This window comes from Hippopotamus amphibius, chromosome 17 (genome assembly GCF_030028045.1).
Source record: "Hippopotamus amphibius kiboko isolate mHipAmp2 chromosome 17, mHipAmp2.hap2, whole genome shotgun sequence".
Classification (NCBI taxonomy): Eukaryota; Metazoa; Chordata; class Mammalia; order Artiodactyla; family Hippopotamidae; genus Hippopotamus; species Hippopotamus amphibius.
Window position 1 is genome coordinate 41,325,270 of NC_080202.1, and position 26,582 is coordinate 41,351,851.

Here is a 26,582-nt window from a genome sequence, read left to right on the forward strand (position 1 = left end):
TGTCAAATAAGATACAGTTTTGAAAGAAAGGCAGACAAATAACAAGGCAATTACATGGACATGGAATGGTGCTACACCAGAAGGCAGATACTTTACAAGGAGAGCTGGTAATGCTAGAGAGGAAGAGGTAACCAGTGCAAGCAGAGGGACCAGCACACGCAAACACAGGGTGCTCAAGAAAACATGACACACATCTTCTGGTTAAACACGACCCACAGGCCTACTAAAGTGACAGTAAAGCAGGGGCAATGGGTACAAACCCACAAGAACAAGGAATGTCAATAGAATTCTGGAATCCAGAAAGTGGACTGATGGTAACTGACCCAGCACAGTTGAGAAAACTGAGCAGTTTAAGCGTCTGCAGAAGGGATTTCCATCCAGGAGTAAAAAGCTACAAGTTGGAGGTGGTAGGTATGGTTGAAGAGAGGGATGAAAAGTTTGGCTAAAAAATAGGAGAATTGGTTGAAAAACCTGCATAAAAAGCATTCAGATCCCCCAGATAACTATCTTTCTCCAAACCCAGCAGTAGACAGAATACTCACTGTCTGGAGAAACCCAAGTCCAGGCTTGGGGGTACCAGGCACAGCTGAGGGCAAGAGAGTCACTGAACTAAAACAATGGAGATTAGGTAAGAAGCTACATACATCAGGTCCCAGAACCCTGGCAGCCAGGGCCTCCACCAATCACCCCACAGGGAAGCAAATAAGACCATTCAACTTTAAGAACTACTAGACTCTTGAAGAGAACCTCCAACATGAGAGAGAGATGAACAAAAGAGGAACCCAGGAATTAGAGAATACCACGAGTATACAAAAATTTCACGAAACTATAAATAACATCCTCAGACAAATTATATATGTTAAACAGGATAAAAATGAAGATGAAAGATGAAGATAAAAATGGCAACTGAGAAAGGACTCTTGAAATTGAAAATGACAGCCAGAATTTAAATAGATGGGTTGAAAGAGCCAAGGAACCCTGAAATACAATCCCCAACAAAAAAGATGGAAAATAGAAGCAGAGGGGAAACAAAACAAAACAACTCAGATGATCTGTCCAAAAGATCCAATATCTGACCAAGAGGATGCACAGAAAAAGAGAAGGGGAAAATGGTAAGGTGGGAATTATCAAAGAAATAATAAGAATTTCCTTTTCCAGATTGAAAAGGGAATTTCCTGTGCTTTAGAGCCCGTGAGCCACAACTACTGAAGCCAGCGCCTAGAGCCCATGCCCTGCAACAAAGAGTAGCCCCCACTTGCCACAACTAGAGAAAGCCCACACACAGCAATGAAGATCCAATGTAGCCAATAAATAGATGAATAAAAATTTTTTAAAAAGTATCCCTAACTAAAAATTTTTTTTTTTAAATTATGATGGGACTTCCCTAGTGGTCCAGGGGTTAACACGCTGTACTTCCACTGCAAGGCGCACGGGTTTGATCCCTGGTCAGGAAGTTCCCCATGCCCAAGGTGCAGCCAAAAAGAAAAAGAAAAATAATAACAATTATGATGATTATATTGTGAGGTATGAGAAGGAATAGCAGTGGTGAAATCTTCACCAATGATAATAGGAAGTTAAAAGGTGTCTAAAATTTGATATTTCAAAAATAGCAACATAAGCTTATTACTTAAAAGCATGGAAGTAAATACCAGAAAAAAAAAGCTAAATGCTTTCAAAATGGCTGTCTCTGGGAAGCAATACTTAGAAATGAGAAGGGATGGGACAGAAGACTGTTGTTTTCAACATAAGTCTTTCCATATTCTTCAATTTCTAAATTATTTGTATGCATTGTTCTGGATAAAAATTAAAACTGTTTTAAAGTGAAATGCTTAGTACCAAAATAAAATAAAATTGACATAACATCATTTTATCTTCTCTCAGAAGGAACCTACTCAGTTGAGTCATTTGTCCATTCATTATAAACAAAACAAAAACAAACAAATCTCATTCTGGAACTTCCCTGGTGGTCCAGTGGTTAAGAATCCGCCTGCCAATGCAGGGGACACAGGTTTGATCCCTGGTCGGGGAACTAAGATCCCATATGCCAAGGAGCAACTAAGCCCACATGCCACAACTACTGAGCCTGCATGCCTCAACTAGAGAAAAACCCACGCAACGCAACAAGGAGCCCGAGCGTCGCAGCGGAAGATCCTGCATGCCGCAACAAAGAGCCCAATGAAGATCCTGCGTGCAGCAACTAGGACCTGACGCAGCCAAAAAATAAATAAATAAATAAATATTTAAAAAAACAAAAAACAAAAAAACAAGCTCATTCTGGAAGCAAGGGCAGGGAATAGAGTGGCAAACAGGACAGGCAGGTCTCTGCTCTCCGTGGGATGGAAGAAGACAGACAAGTAAATGCGGACAGTAATTACCACTTGTGATAAGAGCAGTAAAGATCTAGGATAATGAGTGCCTGGGGTCACACTTTAGATAGGCATCTGGAAGGAAGTAGGCTATTTGTTCTGACTCCTAAAGGAAAAGGGAACTTTTTATGTTAAAAATCTCAGATTGGAGTTTCCAGGACCAAAAAGAGAGTGTAAATTCAAATCTTAAAAGGCACAGGCCTATGCTTAAAAATTATTTTAGACTTGGCAGGCTCCTTACCAAGAGCAAGACCTTGTCTGCTGCCTAGAGTGGCTGTTAAATTAAAAATCCTTAGCAATGGGGATAGGGAAATGCCCCCCCACACCCACCCCCATTATAGGCTGACTTCTCCCTTATTTTGTTGAGATTCCATTTGATTTTTTAGAAATATTTATTTTACTTGTTTCTTTATTTATGGCTGCGTTGGGTCTTTGTTGCAGCATGCAGACATGCAGGATCTTTTGTTGTGGTGCATGGCCTTCTCTCTAGTTGTGACGAGCAGGTTTTCTCTTCTCTAGTTGTGGCACGGGGGCTCCAAGGTGTGTGGGCTCTGTAGTTCGCGGCACACAGGCTCTCTAGTTGAGACACACGTGCTTAGTTACCCCGTGGCATGTGGGATCTTAGTTCCCCAACCAGGGATTAAACCTGCATCCCCTGCATTGCAGGATGAATTCTTTATACCACTGGACCACCAGGGAAGTCCCTCCATTTGATTTTTGCCTCTATAAAGATTTCCCTAATTTCCTGGAGAGCTCAGTGTATCCAACACTTCTTGGTGTTTTGTAGAGGAGGTTTTCAAGGTATCTAGTCTACCACAGAGCAGGAACAGAAGTCAGGATGAGACAAGTAAAGGAATTTAAGAAAACTTCTGAGGTGGAACCAGCAGTACTTGATGATGATTTGAAGAGAAGCAGAGGTATGAGAGAAAGGGAGAATTAAGGCTACACCTAGGTTTTGGGCTTGTACAATAGGGTAGGTGTTGATACCACTTACTTAGATGGTGAAAGCTGGGCAGGGAGATGGGTACAAGCTTGTGGTAAGAAAGCTTAAGAATTATGTTTTTTGTGTGACGGATAGATTAGGAGTATGGGATTAACAGACACACACCACCATATATAAAATAAACAACAAGGTGTGTGTTTACTGAATAGCACAGGGAACAATATACAATGGTTTTTACTATAGATTATTATTTCAATTCATTATAGGTTATCTTGTAATAACCTATAATGCTAAAGAATCTGAAAATATATATATATATATTTTTTGCTGTACACCTGAAACTAACACAATATTGTAAATCAACTACTTCAATTTAAAAAAAAGGTTTTTTGACAAAATAAATAGGAGATAACTACAATTGTCCAAGGGGGTTGTCTAAGCATCCGGACACAGAAGCTGGGAGCCTTGAGACTCCTGGGTTGGAGAGACAATCAGTTATCAGGATGGAGATGACAGTTAAAGCCAAAGTAAGTTCAGCTGTGCCAATACCACTAAAAGGGTGAGCAAGATGGTAACAGAGTGGCATCCACTCAACTTGGTAATGCAGAGATCCCTGGTGACACTCCAGCCCACCATTCTTACTCCTTCCTTCAATTAGGATCTACCAATCTCGCTCCTTGGTTACCCAAATGAGTTGAAACTTATGTCTACACAAAAACCTGCACATTGGGAATTCCCTGGTCCAGTGGTTAGGGCTTTACACTTCCACTGTAGGGGACATGGGTTCGATCCCTAGTTGGGGAACTAAGATCCTGCATGCCGTGCAGCATGGCAAAAAACAAAACAAACAAAAAACCCTGCACATGAATATTTATTTTATGAACTTCATTCATAATTGCCAAAACTTAAAAACATTCAAGATGTCCTTTGAATGGATAAACAAACTGTGGTACACACAGACAATGGAATATTATCCATCAATAAAAAGAAATGCACTATCGAGACTTCCCTGGTAGCACAGTGGTTAAACCTCCACGCTCCCAATGCAGGGACTGGGTTCAATCCCTGGTCAGGAAACTAGATCCCACATGCATGCTGCAACTAAGAGTTCACATGCCACAACTAAGGAGCCCGAGAGCCGCAACTGAGGAACATCCCTGTTGCAACTAAGACCTGGTGTAGTCAAATAAATTAATCAATTTAAAAAAAAATGCACTATCAAGCCTTGAAAATACATGGGGGAATCTGAATGAATGTTGCCAAGTGAAAGAAGGCAACCTGAAATGGCTACATACTGGATGACTTCAACTGTATGATATTCCGGAAAAGACAAAGCTATGCAGATAATAAAAAAGACCAGTGGTTGCCAGGGGTTTGGGGGAGGGATGAATAGGTGGAGTACAGGCGATTTTGTAGGGCAGTAAAGCTATTTTGTATCATGCGGTAATGGTGGATACATGTCATTATACATTTGTCAAAATTCGGAGAATGTACCAGAATGTGTCAGTATTGGCTAATCAATAGTAACAAATGTGTCACACTAAGGTGAGATGCCAATAATTGGAGAAACTGGGAAGGAGAGAGAAGAGGGAGTATAGGAAGAATTTTCTGTACTTTCTGCTCAATTTTTATGCATCCTAAAACTGCTTTTAAATATACAGTCTATTAATTTTTCAAATTATTGAGCTTTATGAAAAATATTTTTAAAAGATAAATCTGACCCCATAAAGTTTCAATTATATTTAAGAAGGAAGATTAGCTATCTCCCCAATTAGACAAGCTTTTCTATGAAAGGCTTATCAAAATGAATAATATACTTGGAAAAATAAGTGACCTCATTTACATCATAATTTTGCATGATGTGAGCACTTTTCAGAGAACAGCTGATCTTATCCATTAGCATCTACACAACAGAAGGTTAAAAAAAAGTCTCAATTACTTATGAAATTATAACCGGACAATATAAGTGAGGTAGTGGACATGGCTTAGAAAGAAAAAGAATATATACTTAGAAAGATAATGAAACACTATTCCAGTTTGTGTTGGGGGGTAGCTTATGATCTAAATTCTAAAAATCACACCCATAGAGAACCTGGCCTGAAGCATGAATTCGCACTGGATTTTCTAGTCAACCACTCAGCCAAAGAGAAGCCTGAGGTCCCAAGATAATATAACAATTCTATCAAGCAGGTTGTTATTTCCATTTTACAGATAATATAACAATTCTATCAAGTAGGTTGTTATTTCCATTTTACAGATAAGGACAGAAATGTTAAGTGATCACAACATATAATGATAGACTCAGAACACAAACTTTTGGAGTCTTCAAACTCCCAGGCTAGTGGAGTCAAATGTTTTGTTTTTTAAGTCTTATCTCTGCTATATGATCTCTGACAGATAATTTCTTTTTGAATTTGTAATACAAACAATTACAAGAAGAAAGGAAAATGAGAGCTTTACTTACATTACATGTACTAAAGTTAAAGACATGTCTGAAATAGAACACTTCTTATAGAATTTAAAGACAATTCTTTATCAGAATTGAAATTAATCCAAGGCTGTAGAAACTGTCTTAATATGTTCATGGATAGTCTATCAATAAAACCAAACTGAACATTAATCTGGTAAAGTGATTCTTTTGATAGTCATAATCCATCCTTGATTAATATTCAGGTCCATAAACACTAAGAAGAACAAACAATAAAAAAATCGCCAAAGCAATTTTCCTTAGAAGACCACTGATCTACCATTTACCTTTATCCCCCAAACAACAATTAAACCCTGTAGATAGGACTTCACTAACCTGAAGACTTTTACAGCTTATGATCCTTTAGAATACTATTTCTCAAACCAAGAACCACCTGTATCAGAACATTGGCTGCCTGTTGAAAGTGACCTTAGATCTACTCAACCAGACTCTCTAGAACAGAACCATAGAATCTTCTTTTTCTTTTTTAAACAAGGGTCCCAGAGGTTCTTATGCTAAAACCTTTATTTATTTTTTTTTGCAGTATTAAATTTTTTTTAATTTTTATTTATTTATTGGCTGCTTTGGGTCTTCGTTGCTGTTTGCAGGCTTTCTCTAGTTGCGGGGAGTGGGGGCTACTCTTCGTTGAGGTGTGTGGGCTTCTCATTGTGGTGGCTTCTCTTGTTGTGGGCTCTAGGTGTGAGGGCTTCAGTAGTTGTGGCTCATGGGCTCTAGAGTGCAGGCTCAGTAGTTGTGGCACACAGGCTTAGTTGCTCCGTGGCATGTGGCATCTTCCCGTGTCCCCTGCATTGGCAGGTGGATTCTCAATCACTGCGCCACCAGGGAAGTCCATGCTAAAACCTTTGGATCAGCAGTCTCAAACTTTTTGTCTCAGGACCCCTTTATATCCTTAAAACTTGAGGACCCTTAAGAGCTTTTCTCTATGGAAGCATATCAATGTTTATTGTATAACAAATTAAAACTGAGAAATTTAAAATAATTTATTAAAAAAATAAATCTGTTATATAAATAACATCTCTATGAAAAATAACTTATTTTTCAGAATAACAACAACAAAATAGTGGAAAGAGTGGTATTGTTAAAGTTTTGGAAATTTCTCTAATGTCTGGCTTAACAGAAGACAGCTGGATTCTCACAGCTGTTTTTCTTTCAGTCTGTTGTAGTATGTTGTTCTGGTTGAAGCGTAGAAGAAATTTTGGCCTCATTAATTGGAAAGGAGGAGAGTATCTTAATAATCTTTGCAGATAACTTTGGATATTCTTTAATACTACACCAAAATTTAACAAGTAATAGTTTCTTAAAGGTTAGATGCAACGTGGATTCTGAAACTATAGCAACAAACTCTTCATACTCAGTTACGTTAAGATCCATTAGTCTATTTTGCATTCTGAATAGAATGTTTTCCCATGCATGATTTTGTAATGCCATGCATTAATCATTTGGAAAACTATTTCAGAGACATGCAGACCTGCCAAATGTCAACATATTTCATCATAAACTATTACAAAATCACATATGTTATTACCAAAAATTATATTAATTAATACTGGGAAGCTGTCAAATTCACAAAAATGGATACGACTTTTCTCAAACTCTAATTTATCACGGAAAGTTTAAACTTGGACTTCCCTGGTGGTCCAGTGGTTAAGACTCCTCGGTTCTACTGCAGGGGCGTGGGTTCAATCCCTGGTCGGGGAAATTCCACATGCCGCATGGTGCAGCCGAAAAGGAAGAAAAAAAAAAGGCTTAAATTTTTAATAATCAGTAACAAATATTGTCAGCTCTTTTCCTTGAAGTGAAAGCTTCCCTTCTTTCATTTTTGAGAAAATATCAACCAATATCCCCATCAGTCTGCCAATCATTCTTTCATGTAAAAATGGTGTTTCAGGAAAAAAGCAGCTAGTTTTGAGATTGCAGCTCAATTCCACAAATGCTTTTCCACCATACTTCTCTATGCAGCAGAAGTGCTTTATGCGTCCCTCCCATTTCATTACAGAATATCAAAAAGACATCCTCAAGAGTTGAGAGATAATGAAATTAATATCGTTTACTGTTTGATCACATTTTTTTTTCCCTTAGACTGCACTGAGTACCATAGCTACTACTATAAGTGCAGATGCGGAGAAAGTGAAAAACACAAATAATGCTATGAAAATAGTTTTGATCTCAAAGACCCACCCTGAAAGGATCTCAGAGACCAGCTGGAGTCTGTGGACCACACTCTGCAAACTGCTGCTACAGACAACTCAAACAGAAGCATCAGACTTCCTAGGTGGCACAGTGCTTAAGAATCCGCCTACCAATGCAGGGGACATGGGTTCGATCCCTGCTCCAGGAAGATCCCACATGCCACGGAGCAACTAAGCCCATGCACCACAACTACTGAGCCTATGCTCTAGAGCCCGTGAGCCACAACTGTTGAGCCCATGTGTCACAACTACTGAAGCCCACGCACCTAGAGCCCGTGCTCCGCAACAAGAGAAGCCACCACAATGAGGAGCCCGTGCACTGCAATGAAGAGCAGCCCCCGCTCTCTGCAACTAGAGAAAGCCCTGTGCAGCAACAAAGACCCAACATAGCCAATAAAAAAAAAAAAATCCAATAAATAAATAAATAAAACAAACAAATAAACAAACAGAAGCATCAATGAACAACCCGTCCATGAACAATATAAAAAAAAACAACCCCACCTCCCCACCCGGCTGCAAGCAATGGGAGAGTTTACACAAAATAGTCTGTTGTGATTTAGGGATGGAGTGGTTCAGATTGATGGAAGCTGGCCACTAGTGTCACAGGTATATGAACAACAAGCTTTTAAAAAAATTGGGGGGGGGCGGGACGGGTTTGCAACAATTCCTACCTGCCCAAGTGACACACACTGGGGTTTCATACTTAAAGAGGTAGCTAGACTTCTCCCCAGAATTAAAGTTTATGTTTAAGGGCGAAATGTGCACTCTGTTAATTGAAAAGCTACATTTCTAAACACTATGCCTATGATTCTTAAAAATTAAAAGTGTACGGGGACTTCCACGGCAGTCCAATGGTTAAGACTCCGCACTTCCACTGCAGGGGGCACAGATTCGATTCCTGGTCAGGGAACTAAGAGCCTGCATGCCACGTGGTGCAGCCAAAAACAAAAAAAAGTATACAGGTACAGATTTATTCATATGTGCCTCAAGACAAACATGATGATATTTACCACAACACTGTTTTGCCTTCAGATTCTGCAGTCTACGCCTATCATTAGGAGATGCATCAAATACATTATGATATCCGTAGCCTAGAAGACTATGATGAAGGCTTTTTAAAAAAACAACAAACTTTTTCTCCTCCAAGTTCTCCTAAGAAGAGATCACAATACTGAATATTTCACCCCAACCAAAATCCACACTATGCAGACCTTAAAAACATGAGATAGATATAAACATATTCACATGGAGTATTTTCTAAGATAAACAATGTGACAATACACACAATCGCTCTGGAAATATAAGTAAGAAATAGGTAACTAGCTATCCCTGGGAGAGAGAGTTCAGAGGATAAGGTGAAGGGGAGACTTTTCATTTACTGTACTGATTAATTTAAACTCCCCTCCCACCCCTAAAATAAGAAAACTAGAGTCTGGAACTGAAAAACAAAACTGATACATTCTTGCTGCAAACCTGTGGTTAAAGCTAGCATTTTTAACCTATCTTTCCTAAGGTTCATCTCATGCTCCATTATTTGGGAGATACTCACTGGGTAAAAGCATGGAATTCTCACTGCCAAGCTTAGGGTACCCTGAGGTAGAAGTCAGTGGAATCACACAGCTGTATACAGGGCACTTCTGACCCAGGACACCTCAGATATTTCTGCAGAATTTTTTTTTAATTAACAAACTTGATTTTTAGAGCAATTTTAGGTTCAAAGCAAGATTGAGTGAGAAGTACACAGTTCACCTACCCCACCCCACCCCCACCCCCACCCCTGTTGGCATCTAGCACCACAGCAGTACATTTGAGAAACAGGATGGCTCCATGAAGCTAGGATTCTTCAGCATAGTAATCAGGACCCTAAAGTGTCCCAGCTGCTTCTATTTACAGTCCACTCTTATTTATGTACTCAAATGGAAAGGGACAATAACACGTGGAATTAAGAATAAGTATTGAGGACTTCCCTGGTGGTACAATGGTTAAGAATCTGCCTGCCAATGCAGGAGACATGGGTTCAAGCCCTGGTCCAGGAAGATCCCACATGCCACGGAGTTACTAAGCCCATGTGCCACAACTACTGAGCCTGTGCTCTAGACCCGTGCACCGCAACTACTGAAGCCTGCATGCCTAAAGCCCGTGCTCTGCAACAAGAGAACCCACCATAATGAGAAGCCCGTGCATCGCAAGGAAGAGTAGTCTCCACTCGCCGCAACTAGAGAAAGCCTGTGTGCAACAACGAAGACCCAAAGCAGCCAAATTAATTAATTAAAAATAAATAAATAAAAATTGAGATTTGGCTTCGGAATGCTTTGATTATTCCACCTGCCCTTGTGCATAAGATAGTTACCATCCTAATTACATTTTGGTTAATGTTTCAATAAATTTGCTTTCCCTAAACCTATGGATAAAAAGAGGCCCAAATACAAGACTGATTTGTCAGGCAAAGTCAGTCTGAGATTAAATATTTATTGCATCTAAACCACAAGCAGAAATAAATTCGAAGGCCAATGATTTTAATGCTAACTCGATCCAAGATCGCACTTTGCTTGAATTAGAGAAGAGGTAATTACACAGCCAACATCTGGGTTTTGAGGAGTACATTCGGGTGGATTGGGGAATGGGGGGAGGAGAGAACAAAGGGAAAGTCTCATGATTTTAGATTCTGTCAGAAAAAGTGTTTGCTCAAAAGCAAAAACAAAATCAAATTAGAAAAGAAGCGAAAAACATGCATTTTAGGCAGCTTTCACCTAAGCAGGTGCTCAAAGTCACACTCAAATCCTCCAATTCTCATAACAAGAGCCCGAGGTCAGGCTGCCACAAACAATAGAATCAATCAACAAAGCGGGAAAACAGCTGGTTCACAGACCAGGCAGGGTTTTCCTAAATTGGGCTCACCTTCGATAATCTCAATCGGTTTTCAGAAATGGCTTCTACAAAAACTACCCAAACATCCCCCTAATAATTTGCACTCCTCCTCCACAATAGGGAAGCCATTTATTTACCAGAAAGTTTACTTTCTCTTTCAAACTCTGCTGGCTTCCTCCTGCCCCACATATGACCAAGAAACAGCGGGGAGGCCTTTTCTCTCCGGCCTCCTCTGACCCCAAACTAGAGAGCTGATGTGAGAGAACCCGTTTCATGGAGGTGCTGAGTGGCTCTTCTTAAACCACAAGGCTGTTCTGAGTATTCATTTGCAAAGGAAAGTTACAAGACAGGAAAGTAAAGCTCAACTCCTCCAATAAAAACACACGTACTCACACACACAGATGTGAAGGGACAAATCACCTCCCAGCCTCATTCAGGTCATTCACTCTGTTTAGAATGCTGCCTCACCCCGCAAGCTGCATGCTGTCCCACCTTCCCTGCCTGACTCCTGTACCCCTCAAACCTTTCATATTCTCTGCACTTTTTGTATCAAGAACTCCAAGGACTGTTCCAATCCTAAGTGGTCATAAAAATTTAATGTGTTGAGTACTACCTCAAATAAATGGGCCACAATTAGAAGATGCAAAGAGACATACGGATGACCAGGGCATCCGTGGAAACAGGAATTTACGGTTTGCCTTGCCTATTCCTTTTACGTGATAGACTCCATTTCCTCCACCACAATGTAAATCCCCCTGGTCCCTATTCATTTAGTTTTTTTCCTATTAGGTTAGAATCTCCTGATTAGTCCTCTTTTCCTTTGGGTCATTAAAGACTACTGTGAATCATAACTGGCCTGACTTTATAGTTAGATAGATACTGCAGTTTTTAATAACAGTAATTATTAGCACTCCAATTTTAGCTATCTCCCAGGCACTGTGCAAAGTATTTCATAAACGTTATCTTGCTCAGTCCTCACAAATCCCTTACAACTGGACCTGGCATCCACATTTTATAGACAGAGAAACTGAAACCTGGAGAAGTTAAAACAAATGACCCACGATCTAAGAGGTGCTGGATCCGGGACTAAAGCCCAGGAAGTCTGACCTCATTGCCATTCTTTTAACTCCTATCGCAACTGTGGACCATGAAACCCTCAAACTCAACACCCAAGCATTTCGACACCACAGTAACAGTTACCTTAGGAAAGCTCAAAACATAAGTTCCTTGTTTGATGTCATTCAGAAGTCAAGGGTCAGGGAAAAGTTCAGTGATTAGGAAAGTCATTTATTCTTATGGATGGGGAGGGTAGCAGAAAGGAAAGCCAGACAACTAAACCTTATTTTATTTGGGGGGCAGATCTGCCCTCCTTACTAGTCTTTTATTAGGCTGTTCAAAAGGAATTTGCAATAAGTTTGTCCAAGATAAACTGGTAAGTAGAAAAAGCTGCAAAAAACCTGGAGAAACATACAGCAAATTAACAAGACATATATATAAAATATGCATAGTTTATATTTCTACAAATTTATATTTCTTTACAATAGCATGTATTACTTTCATACACAGGACAAAACAACTTATTTTAATGACATTTGAACACAATTATCAACAGAAAAGCAGGGCTAAGAGCCATAGCTTCCTTTCCCCTTAGTTCTCCTAAATTAAGAACTTCCACTTATAGCTCCCTGAACACACAATGCTGTTTTAAGCCTCTGTATGCTCATGTTCCCTCAGCCTCAAATGCAGCTATTCACCACTCGACTTTGTTGGAAGAATTCCTATTCATCCTACAAAACCCTACACAGGTGTTCCCACTTGAATACCTCTCTATGAGAAAGCCTTTCACCCCTAAAAAGAGTTAATCTTTTTTCTTGGACATTCAGTAAAAACTTAGATTTAGGGAGTTCTTACTGTGTACAAAGGCATTATGCTAAGTATTTTACCTGCATTATCTCCTGGAGTCTTCAACAGCCCTAGGAGATAAGTACTGTTAACCTCTCCTTTTACAGATAAGAAAACTGAGGTTCAGATTCTGACTAGGAAGTAGCATATCCAGAATCCCATCCCAGATGTGTTTGACTCCAGAGCCTGACCTTTGAACCACTGTGCTGTCATCTTCCCAACCCTAAGTCCATACTGACACAGCACATATCCTGGACCCCACAACACCAATTCCGGTTCCGTGAAAACGGGGACCATACTGCATTATCCTTGGGTCCTGCCTGGCACAATAATTGGCTCTCAATACATAATATGCTTGCTGATCTTAACTAAGAGTTGCAATAATACTAATATGATATAGGAGCACTGACCATAACAGAAATTCTTTCTTGGATATGCTATTCCTTTTAAAAACTGGAGACATTTCAAACAACTTACCACCAAAGAACCATGTAGCCATCCTGACAAAAGTGCCCCACAGTGAGCCAAGATTCCTTGCAACAAATGTGTAACCACAATATTAATGTTTTTCACCATAACTACCAAAGACTGAAGTAGCCCAGGGATGTCATCCTGCCGGACCTCACCAAGGCTGCTACAGGACACCAGGAGTTCTCCAGGATTAGGGAATGTCCTTCAAGTGCTCTTTGGCTGGTTATACGTGACCCAAAAGTTAAAGTAAGTTTTTTTAAATATGGAAGACAGAAAATGTGAATGGGCATTTGTAGCCAATTAAAAATCCTCAAAAAACACTGCTGCACTTAACCACACAAATCCAACTAGTCAGGACCCCTCTTTTTGGGTGCTGGCCCAGTTTATACAGTCAGCTTCTGACCGTATACAACCCCCCTGGGGCAGAGGCCATATGCACCGATTTACTTCGTACAAATTAACCAAGGTCAGGCATGTAGTAGGCACTCCATAATTAAACAACGGTATTTGGCCTCAAAAATCTTTATAAATTCCTTGGTCTTGCATTCAAGACCTCTTATGTGCAGGCACTCATTCTCCCCTACTTACCTTCCTAATCTACCAGGATTTTGTTTGTGTTATATCACCATACCTCCTCACCCCAAATTCTTTATATCTGTCAAATGCCAACCATTATCTGGGACCCAGATCAAATCTCTCCTTTGGCAAGAAGACTTCTACACAACTGTAAGCCTCATAACCTCTCCTGAAGACCTGTAGCACTCAGTGAAGCACTGTGTAATAGAACTGTCTATGATAATGGGAATGTTCTATATCTGTGCTATATGTTTTCTAATATATAATAGCTACCTTGTTGGAAAGCATGGGCGTAATGTCTTACCATCTCTTTGAGGAAAACAAGTTGCATTACATGGATAAAACATTTATGAAGTTGCCTCAGTAGACTATAAGTTCTATGAACAAGGTGTCTTGTTCCCCATAGCAACTTTCACAAAGTTGTAGAAAGTAAATATTTGTTGATTTGTACATCACTTCTGAGAAAGCCATAAGGTTAAAAGGTGCTGGACTCAGCATCTGGAATGATGGCCACCATCTCTGCCCCATCTCACCATTTGACTGCCACGATGTGCAGAGTCAGGGAGGAGAAATCAACTTTCTGCAGACATAAATGACCACTGATCAAGCCACAAGGCACTTCAGTTTAAATGACATTTAGGTCATGACTGTCCTTCACCTACAAAGTTCCCTAAATAAATCTCTCTTTCCAATAGCAAATAGCTAAATTCTGATGGTAAATCATGCAGACTAAAAAGTCAGTTACCTGGGGGCAGGAACAGATTGGGAGTTTGGGATTGACATGTACACACTGCTATATTTACAACAGTTAACCAATAACAACCTACTGTATAGCGCCAGGAATGCTACTCAACACTCTGTAATAACCTAAATGGGAAAAGAATTTGAAAAAGAATAGATACACGTATGTATATAACTGAATCACTTTGCTGTACACCTGAAACTAACACAACATTGTTAATCAACTATGCTATAAAATTTTTTTTTTTTAAAGTTACTTCCCAAGTTAGACATAGCAGTTAGGGGAAAAAAAAAACAAAACCCCTAAGCAAACCCCACTTGTACATCATTTTTCACCTGTTTATTAAATATTTCCCTTGGAGTCTTACAGACTATTAGTGGTATTTTATTGTCTAGGTATATGTTATAATTTCACTGACACTCTTCCCAGCAGGGCCCACAGTCACTGTAAATCAAGACCTAACACTTAAGAATAGATAGCCAAAAGCAAATAAAATATACAGAAGGTACAAGTTCTACCACTATGGTACTCTGCTGCCCCGGGGCAAGTGTCTTGTTCCTTTGGCCTCAATTTCCTTATCTACAAAACAGAGTTAAGGTTAGATGAACTATCTACACTTTGTGGCTCAAGTCATAACTGTGGATATTTCTAGATGGCTATTCTTCCCAAAAGAACTACACATAAAAGATTTCTGAATTTTCTAGTGGTTCTTTGTGGTGGATATGCTAGCAAACAGATTAAGATCAAGCCTCTAACATCAACTTTTTTTTTTTTTTGCTATTGAAGACTTCGTTCCTCCACCCCACTGTGCAAATGTCACTGTAAAAATTCTACTAGTATCCCAGTCTGGCACATGTAATAAGGAAATAAATGTGTTGACTCAGGGAATAGACATATTCAATATAAAACAGAAAACTGGTTGAATCAAGTTATAACACAGTCTAAATCCACATTTAAAGATTGAGATAATTTACTGTCCTGATTTATTGAAACCAATGCTGTATCAGCCCAGCCAGCCAAAAAATGATAACCCACACACAAAACAAATATACCCTTTAGATGCACACACAATAATAACCAGCAGGGACACTTTACATACATTTTTAATAAGAATAAGTGTGTCAGTACCATACATCCACTTGATATAACGCAGAGGAATGTGGACCAAACATGGAAAAAACAACTTGGGTGATGGTTTGAATCTTGCTAACTTGAGTGCAACCACACCCCCAAACACAGGTAAAGTTTACACACGATTTGCCAAGGCCAGTCTGTCTTTGTTTCCTTCTCCTCTGCCCTTACCCAAGATCTTGGCTCTGAGACAGAAAACTCCCACTCTCGATTGGTTCGTTCTGTCCTATGCAATTAAGCAACACCACAATCCAGTAAACGCAAGGGCTCAATTATTTATCTTCTGGCCAAGTTTACCAGGTGTTTATAAAAGAACAATGTCAAGGAGGAAAAAGGTTTATTTCTCTCTAGAGCTGGCTTGATGAGGGTTTTATTTTGTTTTTTGAGAAGGGGGAGGAGGGAAGCACTACTTTAACCTAGAAAAAGATGGAAGGGAATTTAGAAAGAGTACAAGATCGTCAATTTCCCTACAGGAAACTTGATTCTTATGCAATAATCCTACCCACAACCAACCAGCCCACGAGGCTGTAGGGGGAAGACACCTATTCCTACCTCCTCCAGAGGGGCACAGCTGGCTCCTAAAGGAGCGGGAACAGGGCAAGGCGGAGGAAGTGGCTCAGCCGGGAGCCACCGGGCCTCGCCGGGGGGCAGGGAGGAGGCGCGTGCCAACCACCCCCCCCCGCCCCCCACCTCCGTGGTGATCTCCGCCGGCGTGACAGTCGCTCCTGCGGCCGGAACGTCCCCAGAGCCCCAGGGAGCAGGAAGTCGGGGGGCTGTCCCTCACTCCTGCCCCCCCACCTTGGAGTGCCTTCGCCCCATAGTGCTCCCCCTCCAGCCCATTCTCTCTCTTCCTCGGCGTCTCCCCTTACTCCAATGAACGAAACTTCCTTCCAGCGCGCCCTGTCCCTTCAGAGGCTGCCTCCTGTCATCCCCGGGAGTTGTCCCCTCAGAGCGACCCTCCGTGCCTCCTCGTATCCCCCCTCCCCACTGAAGCTTCCGCCCACTACTCCCCCAAACACCCCAGAAGCTCCCAGCGCCCGCCCTCCCCCCCCCCCCCCCGGGATGCCCAGGCCTGGAGGCCGTCGGGGGACAGCCCCACCCTTAACCCCCTTCACCTGCTGCTCGGGCTGAGGCCCGGCCGGCCGGGGCTGCGCTTGCGCCGGGGTGCTAGCCGCGGGGCTCCCTCAGGCCGCGAAGTCTCCCCTAGCAGATGTGGGGAGAGCGCCGAGCTGGGGTGCTAGTCAAGGATCCGGTTCGGGCTCGCTCCCTCCGCGGCGACGTCGGAACCCCAGGCTCCCCCTCCCCGTCTACGCGGCCGCAGCTCCGGAAACCGCTGAATTACAGCCCCTCCAGCCAATCCCCGCCCAGCCCCCGCCTGGCCTAGGCACGCCGCTTATGCATAATTCATGAGACGACCAGTTTTCTCGGCCACCCAGTGGCCCTGGTGAATGTACTGCACACCTAAAGCCCCACCCACCAGCCAATTAGGAGAGCGTCTGGGGAAAGGGCGGAGCCAACACAAGGCTAGAAACGCCCCTGTTCTGGCTGTTCCGAGGGCTTCGTGCTCCTCCCTCCGCAACAGCAGGGGAAGAACCAAGGCCTTGGGCAGAGAAGCCCGGGGGGAGGGAGGGAAGATGACCGGAATGTCCTGCTGAAAACTCAGCTGAGTTCCTGGCAGTGCGTGACGTCAAGACACTTTAAATGCCCCTGATGCGGCTCCCTTCTGCCTGCTCTCCCTTTTCCCGGCCCTTGGCATCACGTGGGGGCGAGGTTGGGAGCCACTTACCACGTGGGAGTCAGCCAGTTAGACGGTCCCCAGGTATCGCCAGATCCTCTAGAGGCCCAACGCCTGAATTGGGTTTCTGGGGACGGCAAAAAGAACATGGGTGACTCCCGCCCGCTTTGAACTTCAGTTTCTGCGTGAGTAGGGACACACACACCCGGAAACATGACGTGGAAATAGAGTAATTACTAGAGTGCGTGGGGAGAGGGTAGTGGATTTAACCCGTCCTGCGTTCCGTCGTCGCTTCAAGCATCAAAGGCCAACGGCTGGCACATTGGCCGATTCAAGGGAATGAGGAGACAGTACAGATGAAGAGTGACACGTACACACATTGTTTTTATGTGTCTGAGTTGAAATACTTGAAATTGCGTGCCTTTTTCGCTTCATCTACTTTGAATGCAACTTTTACTGCATTAAAACCAGCAGTTTATAGGAAATTAGACATTTTACCTTACATAATAGAGGGTGTACTTTGCATAATAGTGATTTTGTGTGTATGTGTGTAAGACTATCAGGGTTTTCAAAAATAACAGCTATTAGTGTTTGTTTAGTGCAAAGCAGTATTAAGATGAAATCTAAAAAGGGCCTGGGGACTTCCCTGGTGGTGCAGTGGTTAAGAATCCCCGGCCAATGCAGGGGACACAGGTTCCATCCCTGGTGCAGAAAGATCCTGCATGCCTAGGACCAACTGACCCCATGAGCCACAACTACTGAGCCCACGTGCTGCAGCTACTGAAGCCCCACGCCTAGAGCCCGTTCTCTGCAACAAAAGAAGCCACAGCAATGAGAAGCCTGCGCACCACAACCAAGAGTAGCCCCACCCCCGCTTGTCACAACTAGAGAAAGCCTGCTGGTAGCAACGAAGACCCAACGCAGCCAATATATAAATAAATAAATTTTTAAAAATAAAATAAAATAAAAAATAAAAAGGGCTTGTTATCTCACCACCCAAATAAACCCTGATGACAGTTTATTCAATGAAACTAACACATTTGTGGTTAGAAAATTCAGCCAGTTCAGAAAATTAAAACTAAAACCCCTCCCCCCACCAGTCCTTCTTCCCCATGGATAGCTATTCTTATTAATTTTGAGTGAGAAAATCAATGACTCCTAACTTTTGGGGGATCATAGATCCTTCCAAGAATTTGCTGGAGACTATGGACTCTAGTCCCTGAAATATACAGCATGAGCTGTAAATTCACCTGGTTGCCCAATTTAGACCTTTCGACGGACGGCCTTAAATGCAAGTGAGAGGTGAGATCATCTATAGCGCAACTGGTAGGGTGACTCGTGGTGGGGTTGAGAGTTTGCTATTGCCATCCTGTAGACCGAGCTCAGGGTAGAAATTGCTGTATTTGTCTGTAGTGTGTAGTGTGTGTGTGTATTGGTGGCTGCGTTTATCTTACTCTTCACTTCAGGACAAATATCCCCCACCTTCCACCTTGCCTAAACTCTTGCTTTAGCTGTGTTCTCCCATGCACTTGACTACCTCCTTAATAATATACGGTCTGATGTTTATTTAGTTATATACTGCTTACAAAGCACTTATACACTCTTTACCTCTTTTCCTCACAATAATTATGTGTGGCAGATAGGAGAGGCCATGTTATTCACTGATAGGAAATTAAGGTCGAAATAGTATGATAATCTCAAGATCACAGAGATACTCAGAGATATACTGGGTGGGTTCAGAACCAGATTTTTAGATTCCACATCTCATAATTTTGTTTCATCCACCCAAATCTGGTCCTCCTCCCTGACTCTTCAGCAGCTGGCCTTTGTTTCCTTCACTGCCCTCCCCTCAATTTACACAGAAAATCTACCCCTGAATCTATCTGTTCCACTTACAAAACCTACTCCCAGCCCAGCCACTGGCCTTTCTCCATACCACGAAGCTTGCCCTTGGCTTAAAGATAGCAGTTTCTCTCACTTGAGCCAATGCTTTGACCTGAACTCCTTTTTCCAGTCTCATCCCCTCCATCCCACACACCTGAAGCTCCCACACTGAATTTAACACCTTCCTCCAAACATGTCAACACCTTCTGTAACTTCATGCCCTTGCAAATCTCCTTACCTCTACCTGGAATACCTTCTCTTTCCTCATTTCCTACCTGAAAACTCTTACTCAGTCTTCAAAGACCGGTTCCAACATTACCTCCTCCAGGCTTTCCGTGATTCTTCCTGGCAAAGTTAATCTCTTCTGCTGGACTCCTTTAGCAGGGTGTTTCCCCATCCAATTTAGCATTCTCCACCTTGTACTCTAACGAATCCATTCGTTAGCCTACTTCCTGATAAATAAAATTAATGATTAACAATTATTAAAACAATCACCGTTTTCCAGGAACTGTGCTAAGCTTCTTACATAGATTATCTCCTTTGATTCTCACTAAAACCCGGTGAGGTGGGTATTGTTATAATTCTCCTTTTCAACTAGGAAATATGGCTGAGAAAGTTGAAAGACTGGTCCAAGTTCCCACAGATAGAGACTACATGCAAACTCAGAATGAGAATCGGGTCTGGCTGCCTCCAAAGCCTGGACACTTTGCCCATATATGCTTGAAAACATCTCCCCTAAGCTTTTGCTTCCTGGAAGACTGAACCTTTCATGGGCACTTTCGTAATCCCAGAATCTGGCCCAGAACTCACCTAAGCCCGAGTTAATGAAATATTCATAAACATGTGTTGAATAATCACATTAGCAATAGCTAACACATGGAATGTTTACTATGCACTAGTCACTGCTTCTGAGCATGTATTATGCAACTCATCTATTAACTCATTTAATCCTTAGAGTAACTCCATGAGGAGGAGACTCTGATCTTACAGATGAAGAAAATGTGGCTTATCCAAGGTTAAGTGACTTACGCAAGAACAGAGAGCTGGTAAATGACAGTCAGGATTCAAATCCAAGTGTGTTTAATTGGAGACCCTGAATAGCTGCTCTTCCTTGACTTTATCTCCAGGCTCAAACTTCCTTTTGGATTCCCAAGGAAGGAAGGGTCTAAAGAAGGGGGAAATGTGATGCCCCCACCCTCTGCCCATCAGATGAATACAGGCAGAGTGCAGAAACTCAGCCCATTCAAGCCCACAGTGGTTTATAAACATGTCTGCAAATTATTTGACACTTCTCCCATCTAAAAGTAGAGTCTCATTCCACATCCTGAGTGACTCACTTCTAATAAATGGAATACAGGGACTTCCCTTGTGGCCCAGTGGTTAAGAATCCGCCTTCCAATGCAGGGGACGTGGGTTTGATCCCTGATCGGGAAAGTAAGATCCCACATGCCGCCAGGTAGCTAAGCTCGCAGGCGGCAACAAAGAGCCCTCCTGCCCCAATAAAGATCCCGCATGCCACAATTAGGACCCGATGTGACCAAAAATAAATATATAAACAAAATAAATAAGTATTAAAAAAAAAAAGAATACAATGCTGCATGACTTCTGAGGTTAGGTCATAAAAGGCCAGTGTCCACCTGATTCTTTCTCTTGGAACACTCACCCTTCAAACTCAGCCACCATGTTGTAAGGAAGCCCAAGCTGTATGTAGCTACCACATGAAGGTGACAGCAAGCATCAGCTGTGAGTCAGCCAGACTCCAGATGATTCCAGGCCCCAGCTTTCAAGCCACCCCAATGGAGGCCAAACAGAGCAGAAATGAGCCATTTTTGCTGAGCCTTACCCAAATTACAAATTCATAAGCAAAATAAATGTGGCATTGTTTTAAGCCACTACGTTGTTTGTTTGTTTTTCTTTAATTGAGGTAACATTGGTTTATAACACTATGTAAGTTTCAGGTGTACATTATATTTCTACTTTTATATACCTTATAGCATACTTACCACCAAAAATTTAGTTTCCATCCACCTTCATACAGTAGATCCCCTTTATCCATTTTGCCCTTCCCCTCTGGTAATCACTATGCTGTTCTCTGTATCTACATGTTTGTTCTCATTTGGTTTGTTCATTTATTGTTTCTTTGTTTTTTATATTCCACATAGGAGGGAAATCATTTATTATTTGTCTTTCTCTGTCTGACTTATTTTACTTAGCATAATACTCTCAGGGTCCACCCATGTTGATGCAAATGGCAAGAATTCATCTTTTTATGGCTGAGTATTATTCCTGTGGGGTGTGTGTGTGTGTGTGTGTGTGTGTGTGTGTGTGTGTGTACCACATCTTTATCCATTCATCTGTTGATGGGCACTTAGGTTGTTTCCACATCCTGGCTATTGTACATAATGCCAAAATTACATAGTTGTGCATGTTCCTTTTCAAATTAGTCTTTTTGTATTCTTTGGATAAATACCCAGAAGTGGGGTTGCTGGATTATATGTTAGGTCTGTTCTCAATTTTTTGAGGAATCTACTCCATACCTTTTCCCATAGTGGCCGTACCAGTTTTTATTCCCACCAACAGTGTGTGAGGGTTCCCTTTTCTCCACATCCTTCCCAGCCCTTGTTATTCTTTGCCTTTTTGATAATAGCCAGTCTAACAGGAATGAGGTGATATTTCATTGTGGTTTTGATTAGCATTTCCCTAATAATTAGTGATGTTGAACAGCTTTTCATTTGCCTATTGTCCATCAGTAGGTATGTCTTCTTTGGAAAAATGTCTATTCATCTTCTGTGCCCATTTTTAAAGTTTTTATTTATTTATTTTAATTTTTGACTGCATTGGGTCTTCATTGCTGCACGCAGGCTTTCTGTAGTTGTGGTGAGCAGGGGCTACTCTTCGTTGTAGTGCTCAGGCTTCTCATTGTGGTGGCTTCTCTTGTTGTGGAGCACGGGCTCTAGGTGCACGTGCCTCAGTAGTTGGGGAGTGTGGGCTCATTACTTGTGGCTCATGGGCTTTAGAGCACAGGCTCAGTAGTTGCGGCGCATGAGCTTTGTTGCTCCACAGCATGTAGGATCTTCCTGAACCAGGGATCAAACCTGTGTCCCCTGCATTGGCAGGCAGATTCTTAACCACTGTGCTACCCGGGAAGCCCTCTCTGCCTATTTTTAAATTGGACTGTTAGTTTTTATTGTTGTTGAGATGTATGAGTTCTTTCCATGGTTTTTGGTTTTTGGTTTTTGGTTTTTTTTTCCATTTCATCTTTAATTTGGTTTAGCTCTGATTCTTTACACTGGCTCAAAATCCTGTGATTATTGTATCAACACCATGAAATATTTCAAAACAACTCTTCTTTTATGAAACAATTAGATTTCTAGAAAAAGAAGCCATGCTTTTTTCTTTTGTTGGGTCACTTCAAATTTTCATTATTGAAAACTTTCCATTTCCTTTTAATGGTTACAAATCTATCATTTTAAAATAATTTTTCTAAGTCTTCCCATGTTTTGGATATTAACCCCTTGGATATATCATTTGCAAATATCTTCTCCCATTCTGTAGGTTGACTTTTCATTTGTTGATGGTTTCCTTTGCTGTGCAGAAGTTTTTAGTTTGATGTAGTCTCATTTGTTTTTCTTTTTTTCTTTTCTTTTCTTTTTGTGGGAGGTGGGGTGGGGATGGGGTGGGGCATGCCATGCAGCTTGTGGGATCTTAGTTCTCTGACCAGGAATCAAACCTGGCCTGGGCAGTGAAAGCACTGAGTCCTAACCACTGGACCACCAGGGAATTTCCTTATTTGTTTATTTTTGCTTTTGTTTCCCTTGCCTGAGGAGTTATATCTGGAAAGATATTGCCATGACCAATTGCCAAGAGCATACTGCCTATGTTTTCTTCTAGAGTTTTACGGTTTCATGTCTTACATTCAAGTCTTTAATCCATTTTGAGTTGCTTTTTGTCTGTGGTGTGAGATAGTGGTATAGTTTCATTCTTTTGCATGTGGCTGTGCAGTTTTCCCAACAGCATCTATTGAAGAGATTATCCTTTCTCCATTGTATATCTTTACTCCTTTGTTGAATATTAGTTGTCCATATATGTGTGGGTTTATTTCTGGGCTCTCAATTCTATTCCATTGATCTTTATATCTGTTTTACTGCCAATACCATGCTATGTTGATTACTATGGCTTTGTCATATAGTTTGAAATCAGGACGTGTGATACCTCCAGCTTTGTTATTTTTTTCCCCTCAGGATTGTTAAGCCACTGAGTTTTGGGATGGTTTGTTACACAGCAATAGGTAACTGATAAGTTTTCCATTTATCACTTCAGAGAGAACTAGGAACTATAATCTAAATTAGGAACTGAGACTGTCGCAGTAAAACTCTAAATCAAGAAGAAGGTATGGGACTTCCTAGGTGGCGCGGTGGGTAAGAATCTGCCTGCCAATGCAGGGGACACGGGTTTGATCCCTGCCCTAGGAAGATACCACATGCCGTGGAGCAACTAAGCCCACGCACCACAACTATTGAGCCTGCGCTCTAGAGCCCGTGAGTCACAGCTATTGAGCTCATGTGCCACAACTACTGAAGCCCATGTGCCTAGAGCCCATGCTCCACAGCAAGAGAGGCCACCAAGATGAGGAGCCTGTGCACCACAATGAAGAGTAGCCCCCACTTGCCTCAACTAGAGGAAGTCCATGTGCAACAATGAAGACCCAACACAGTCAATAAAGTTAATCAATTAATTAATTAAAAAAAAGAAGAAGAAGGCATGGCAGGACATATCTGGTAGTCCAGTGGTTAAGACTCCACCCTCCCAATGCATAGGGCCCAGATTCAATCCCTGGTCACGGAACTAGATCCAATATGCCTCAACTAAGAGTTTGCATGTCGCAACTAAAGATCTCACATGCCACAGTGAAGATCCCACACACGGCAACGAAGATCCTGTGAGCCACAACTAAGATCTGGTGCAGCCAAATAAATAAATAAATATTTTAAAAAAATAAAATAAAATAAAATAAAATAAAATAAAGAAGAAGGGATGGCAAGGAAGAGAAGATCCTTGGGGGTGGTAAATGGGTGGCAAAGGGGGCAAGGGGCAACTTGTGTGGGTGATGAAACCCCCATGGGACTCAGCAATAGAAAGGCTCACACAAGGCTGCCCAACTTAACCTCACTAAAATCACAGAGAAGAGCAGGTCTGTTCAGTGTGAATTCCTTTGACTTCTACTTTCTCTCTGTAAAAACACTTCTTGAGCATCATTATGCAAGCAGCTCTCTTCCCCCCTGTCTGAAGAACAGTCTTCATTACTCAATATTTTCTAGGCTAAACGCTTTTCTTTATTCTTTTCTGCATCAATGATTATCACCATTCTGTCTTCCAGGTCACTTAGTCGTCCTTCTGCCTCAGTTAATCTGCTATTGGTTTCTTCTAGTGTATTTTTCATTTCACTTATTGTGTTGCATATCTCTGTTTGTTTGTTCTTTAATTCTTCTAGGTCTTTGGTAAACTTTTCTTGCAACTTTTTGATCTTTGCATCCAATCTTTTTTCAAAGTCCTGGATCATCTTCACCATCATTATTCTGAATTCTTTTTCCAGAATAGTGCCTATCTCCTCTTCATTTAGTTGTTTTTCTGGTGTTTTATCTTGTCCCTTCATCTGGTACAAAGTCTTTTGCCTTTTCATTTTCTCTGTCTTTCTGTGGCTGTGATTTTCAGTTCCACAAGATGAAATAGTGCTGATACTGCTTGATTCTGCTGTCTGCCCTCTTGTGGAGGAAGCTGTCTAGGAGGCTCGTGGGTGCTTCCTGATGGGAGGGACTGATGGTGGGCTGGGCTGGGTGGGTGGAGCTCAGTAAAATTTTAATCTGATTTGGTGGGTGGAGCTCAGTGACACTTTAATCTGCATGTCTGCCAGTGGGTGGGCTGTGTTCCCACCCTGGTGGTCATTTGGCCTGAGGCAACCCAGCACTGGAGCTTACAGGTTCTTTGGTGGAGCTAATGGTGGACTCTGGAAGGGCTCACGCCAATGAGCACTTCTCAGAACCCCTGCTGCCAGTGCCCCTGTCTCCTTGGTGAGCCACAGCTGCCCCCCACCTCTGCAGGCAACCCTCCAACACCAGCAGGTAGGTCTGGTTCAGTCTCTTATGGGGTCACTGCTCCTTCCCCCTGGGTCCTGGTGAGCACAGTTTTTCGTGTGCCCTCCAAGAGTGGATTCTCTGTTTCCCCCAGTCCTGTGGAGGTGCTGCAATCAAATCCCGCTGGCTTTCAAAGTCTGATTCTCTGGGGATTCTTCCTTCCGTTGCTGGACCCCCAGATTAGGAAGCCTGACGTGGGGCTCAGAACCCTCAGAACTTCTGCAGTATAACTGTTCTCCAGCTTGTGAGTCACCCACCCAGCTAAATGCTTTTCTTATGCTGCTTAAAACATCATTCATACCATGACATTCCCGTGGGGCTTAGGAAAAAGGAGTTCTCCTTTCTCATCCCTTTCAAGGCCCCACCTACCCCACCAACCTCCCACCTGCCCACTAAATTCCAGCCAGTCCATTTCCACATCAGGGCCTTTGCATATGCCCTTCTTTTTCCTTCTCCAGCTCTGGCATGCCTAGTTCCTTCTCACCCTTCTGGTCTCACCTGTGCAGAAAGACCTTGTCTAACTACCTCCACTGAAAGTTGCTCCCAGCAACTGTAGTCTCTATCTCTATATGTTGTTTCCTGTGGAACTCTTACCATAATTCTCATTTTATTTATCTGTTTACAGTTTCTTGTCCTCATTATACTCTCAGTTCCAGGAAAAATGGATCTTGCCTGTTTACTGCTCCCTTATCTCTCCAGTGCATGGCACATAGTAGGTACTCAATAAACACATGGACTAAATGGAAGTACTCTTGATCCCATCCCTCCCCCAAGCGTTATCTGTTCTCCTTTCCCCCTGGACCTTTTCCACTTATTGCCTCCCTTCTGTCTCTGAAGATGCTCCTTCTTTCCCATCTTGACCCTTGAGTTACCCCCCCTTTCTCATCATGGCTCCTATATCCTCATCCCCACTTCTGCCCTCTCCTCTCCGTAGGACAGTGCTCTTGAAGGCCACAAGGGACCTCCTCCTCACCAAAGCTGATATCTTCTTCTCAGTCATTTTATTTAACTTCACTGTCGAATCTGCTACTGCCAATCATCCCCCTTCCTCCCTCCTAGACATTCTTTCCTCCCTTGACCATCACAATGGTCAACAGAAGCAGTTGCATTAACTAGAAAGCTGATGGGAGCTGGAGTGAGACACACAAAGTTTGAA

General features: G+C 42.1%; 1 protein-coding gene across 5 annotated transcripts in view; it reads right to left on the minus strand.

Moving 5' to 3' along the window:
* STAT3 (signal transducer and activator of transcription 3) overlaps positions 1-17,018 on the minus strand; it is a 60,471-nt gene extending 43,453 nt beyond the window's left edge. For 4 of the 5 annotated variants that reach the window (XM_057714148.1, XM_057714146.1, XM_057714147.1 and 1 more), the window contains exon 1: positions 16,792-17,018. The gene's annotated coding sequence lies outside the window, so the exon portion shown is untranslated. The remainder of the gene's footprint in view (positions 1-16,791) is intronic. The other variant, XM_057714144.1, reaches the window with a different exon arrangement.
* Positions 17,019-26,582: the final 9,564 nt, after the last annotated feature.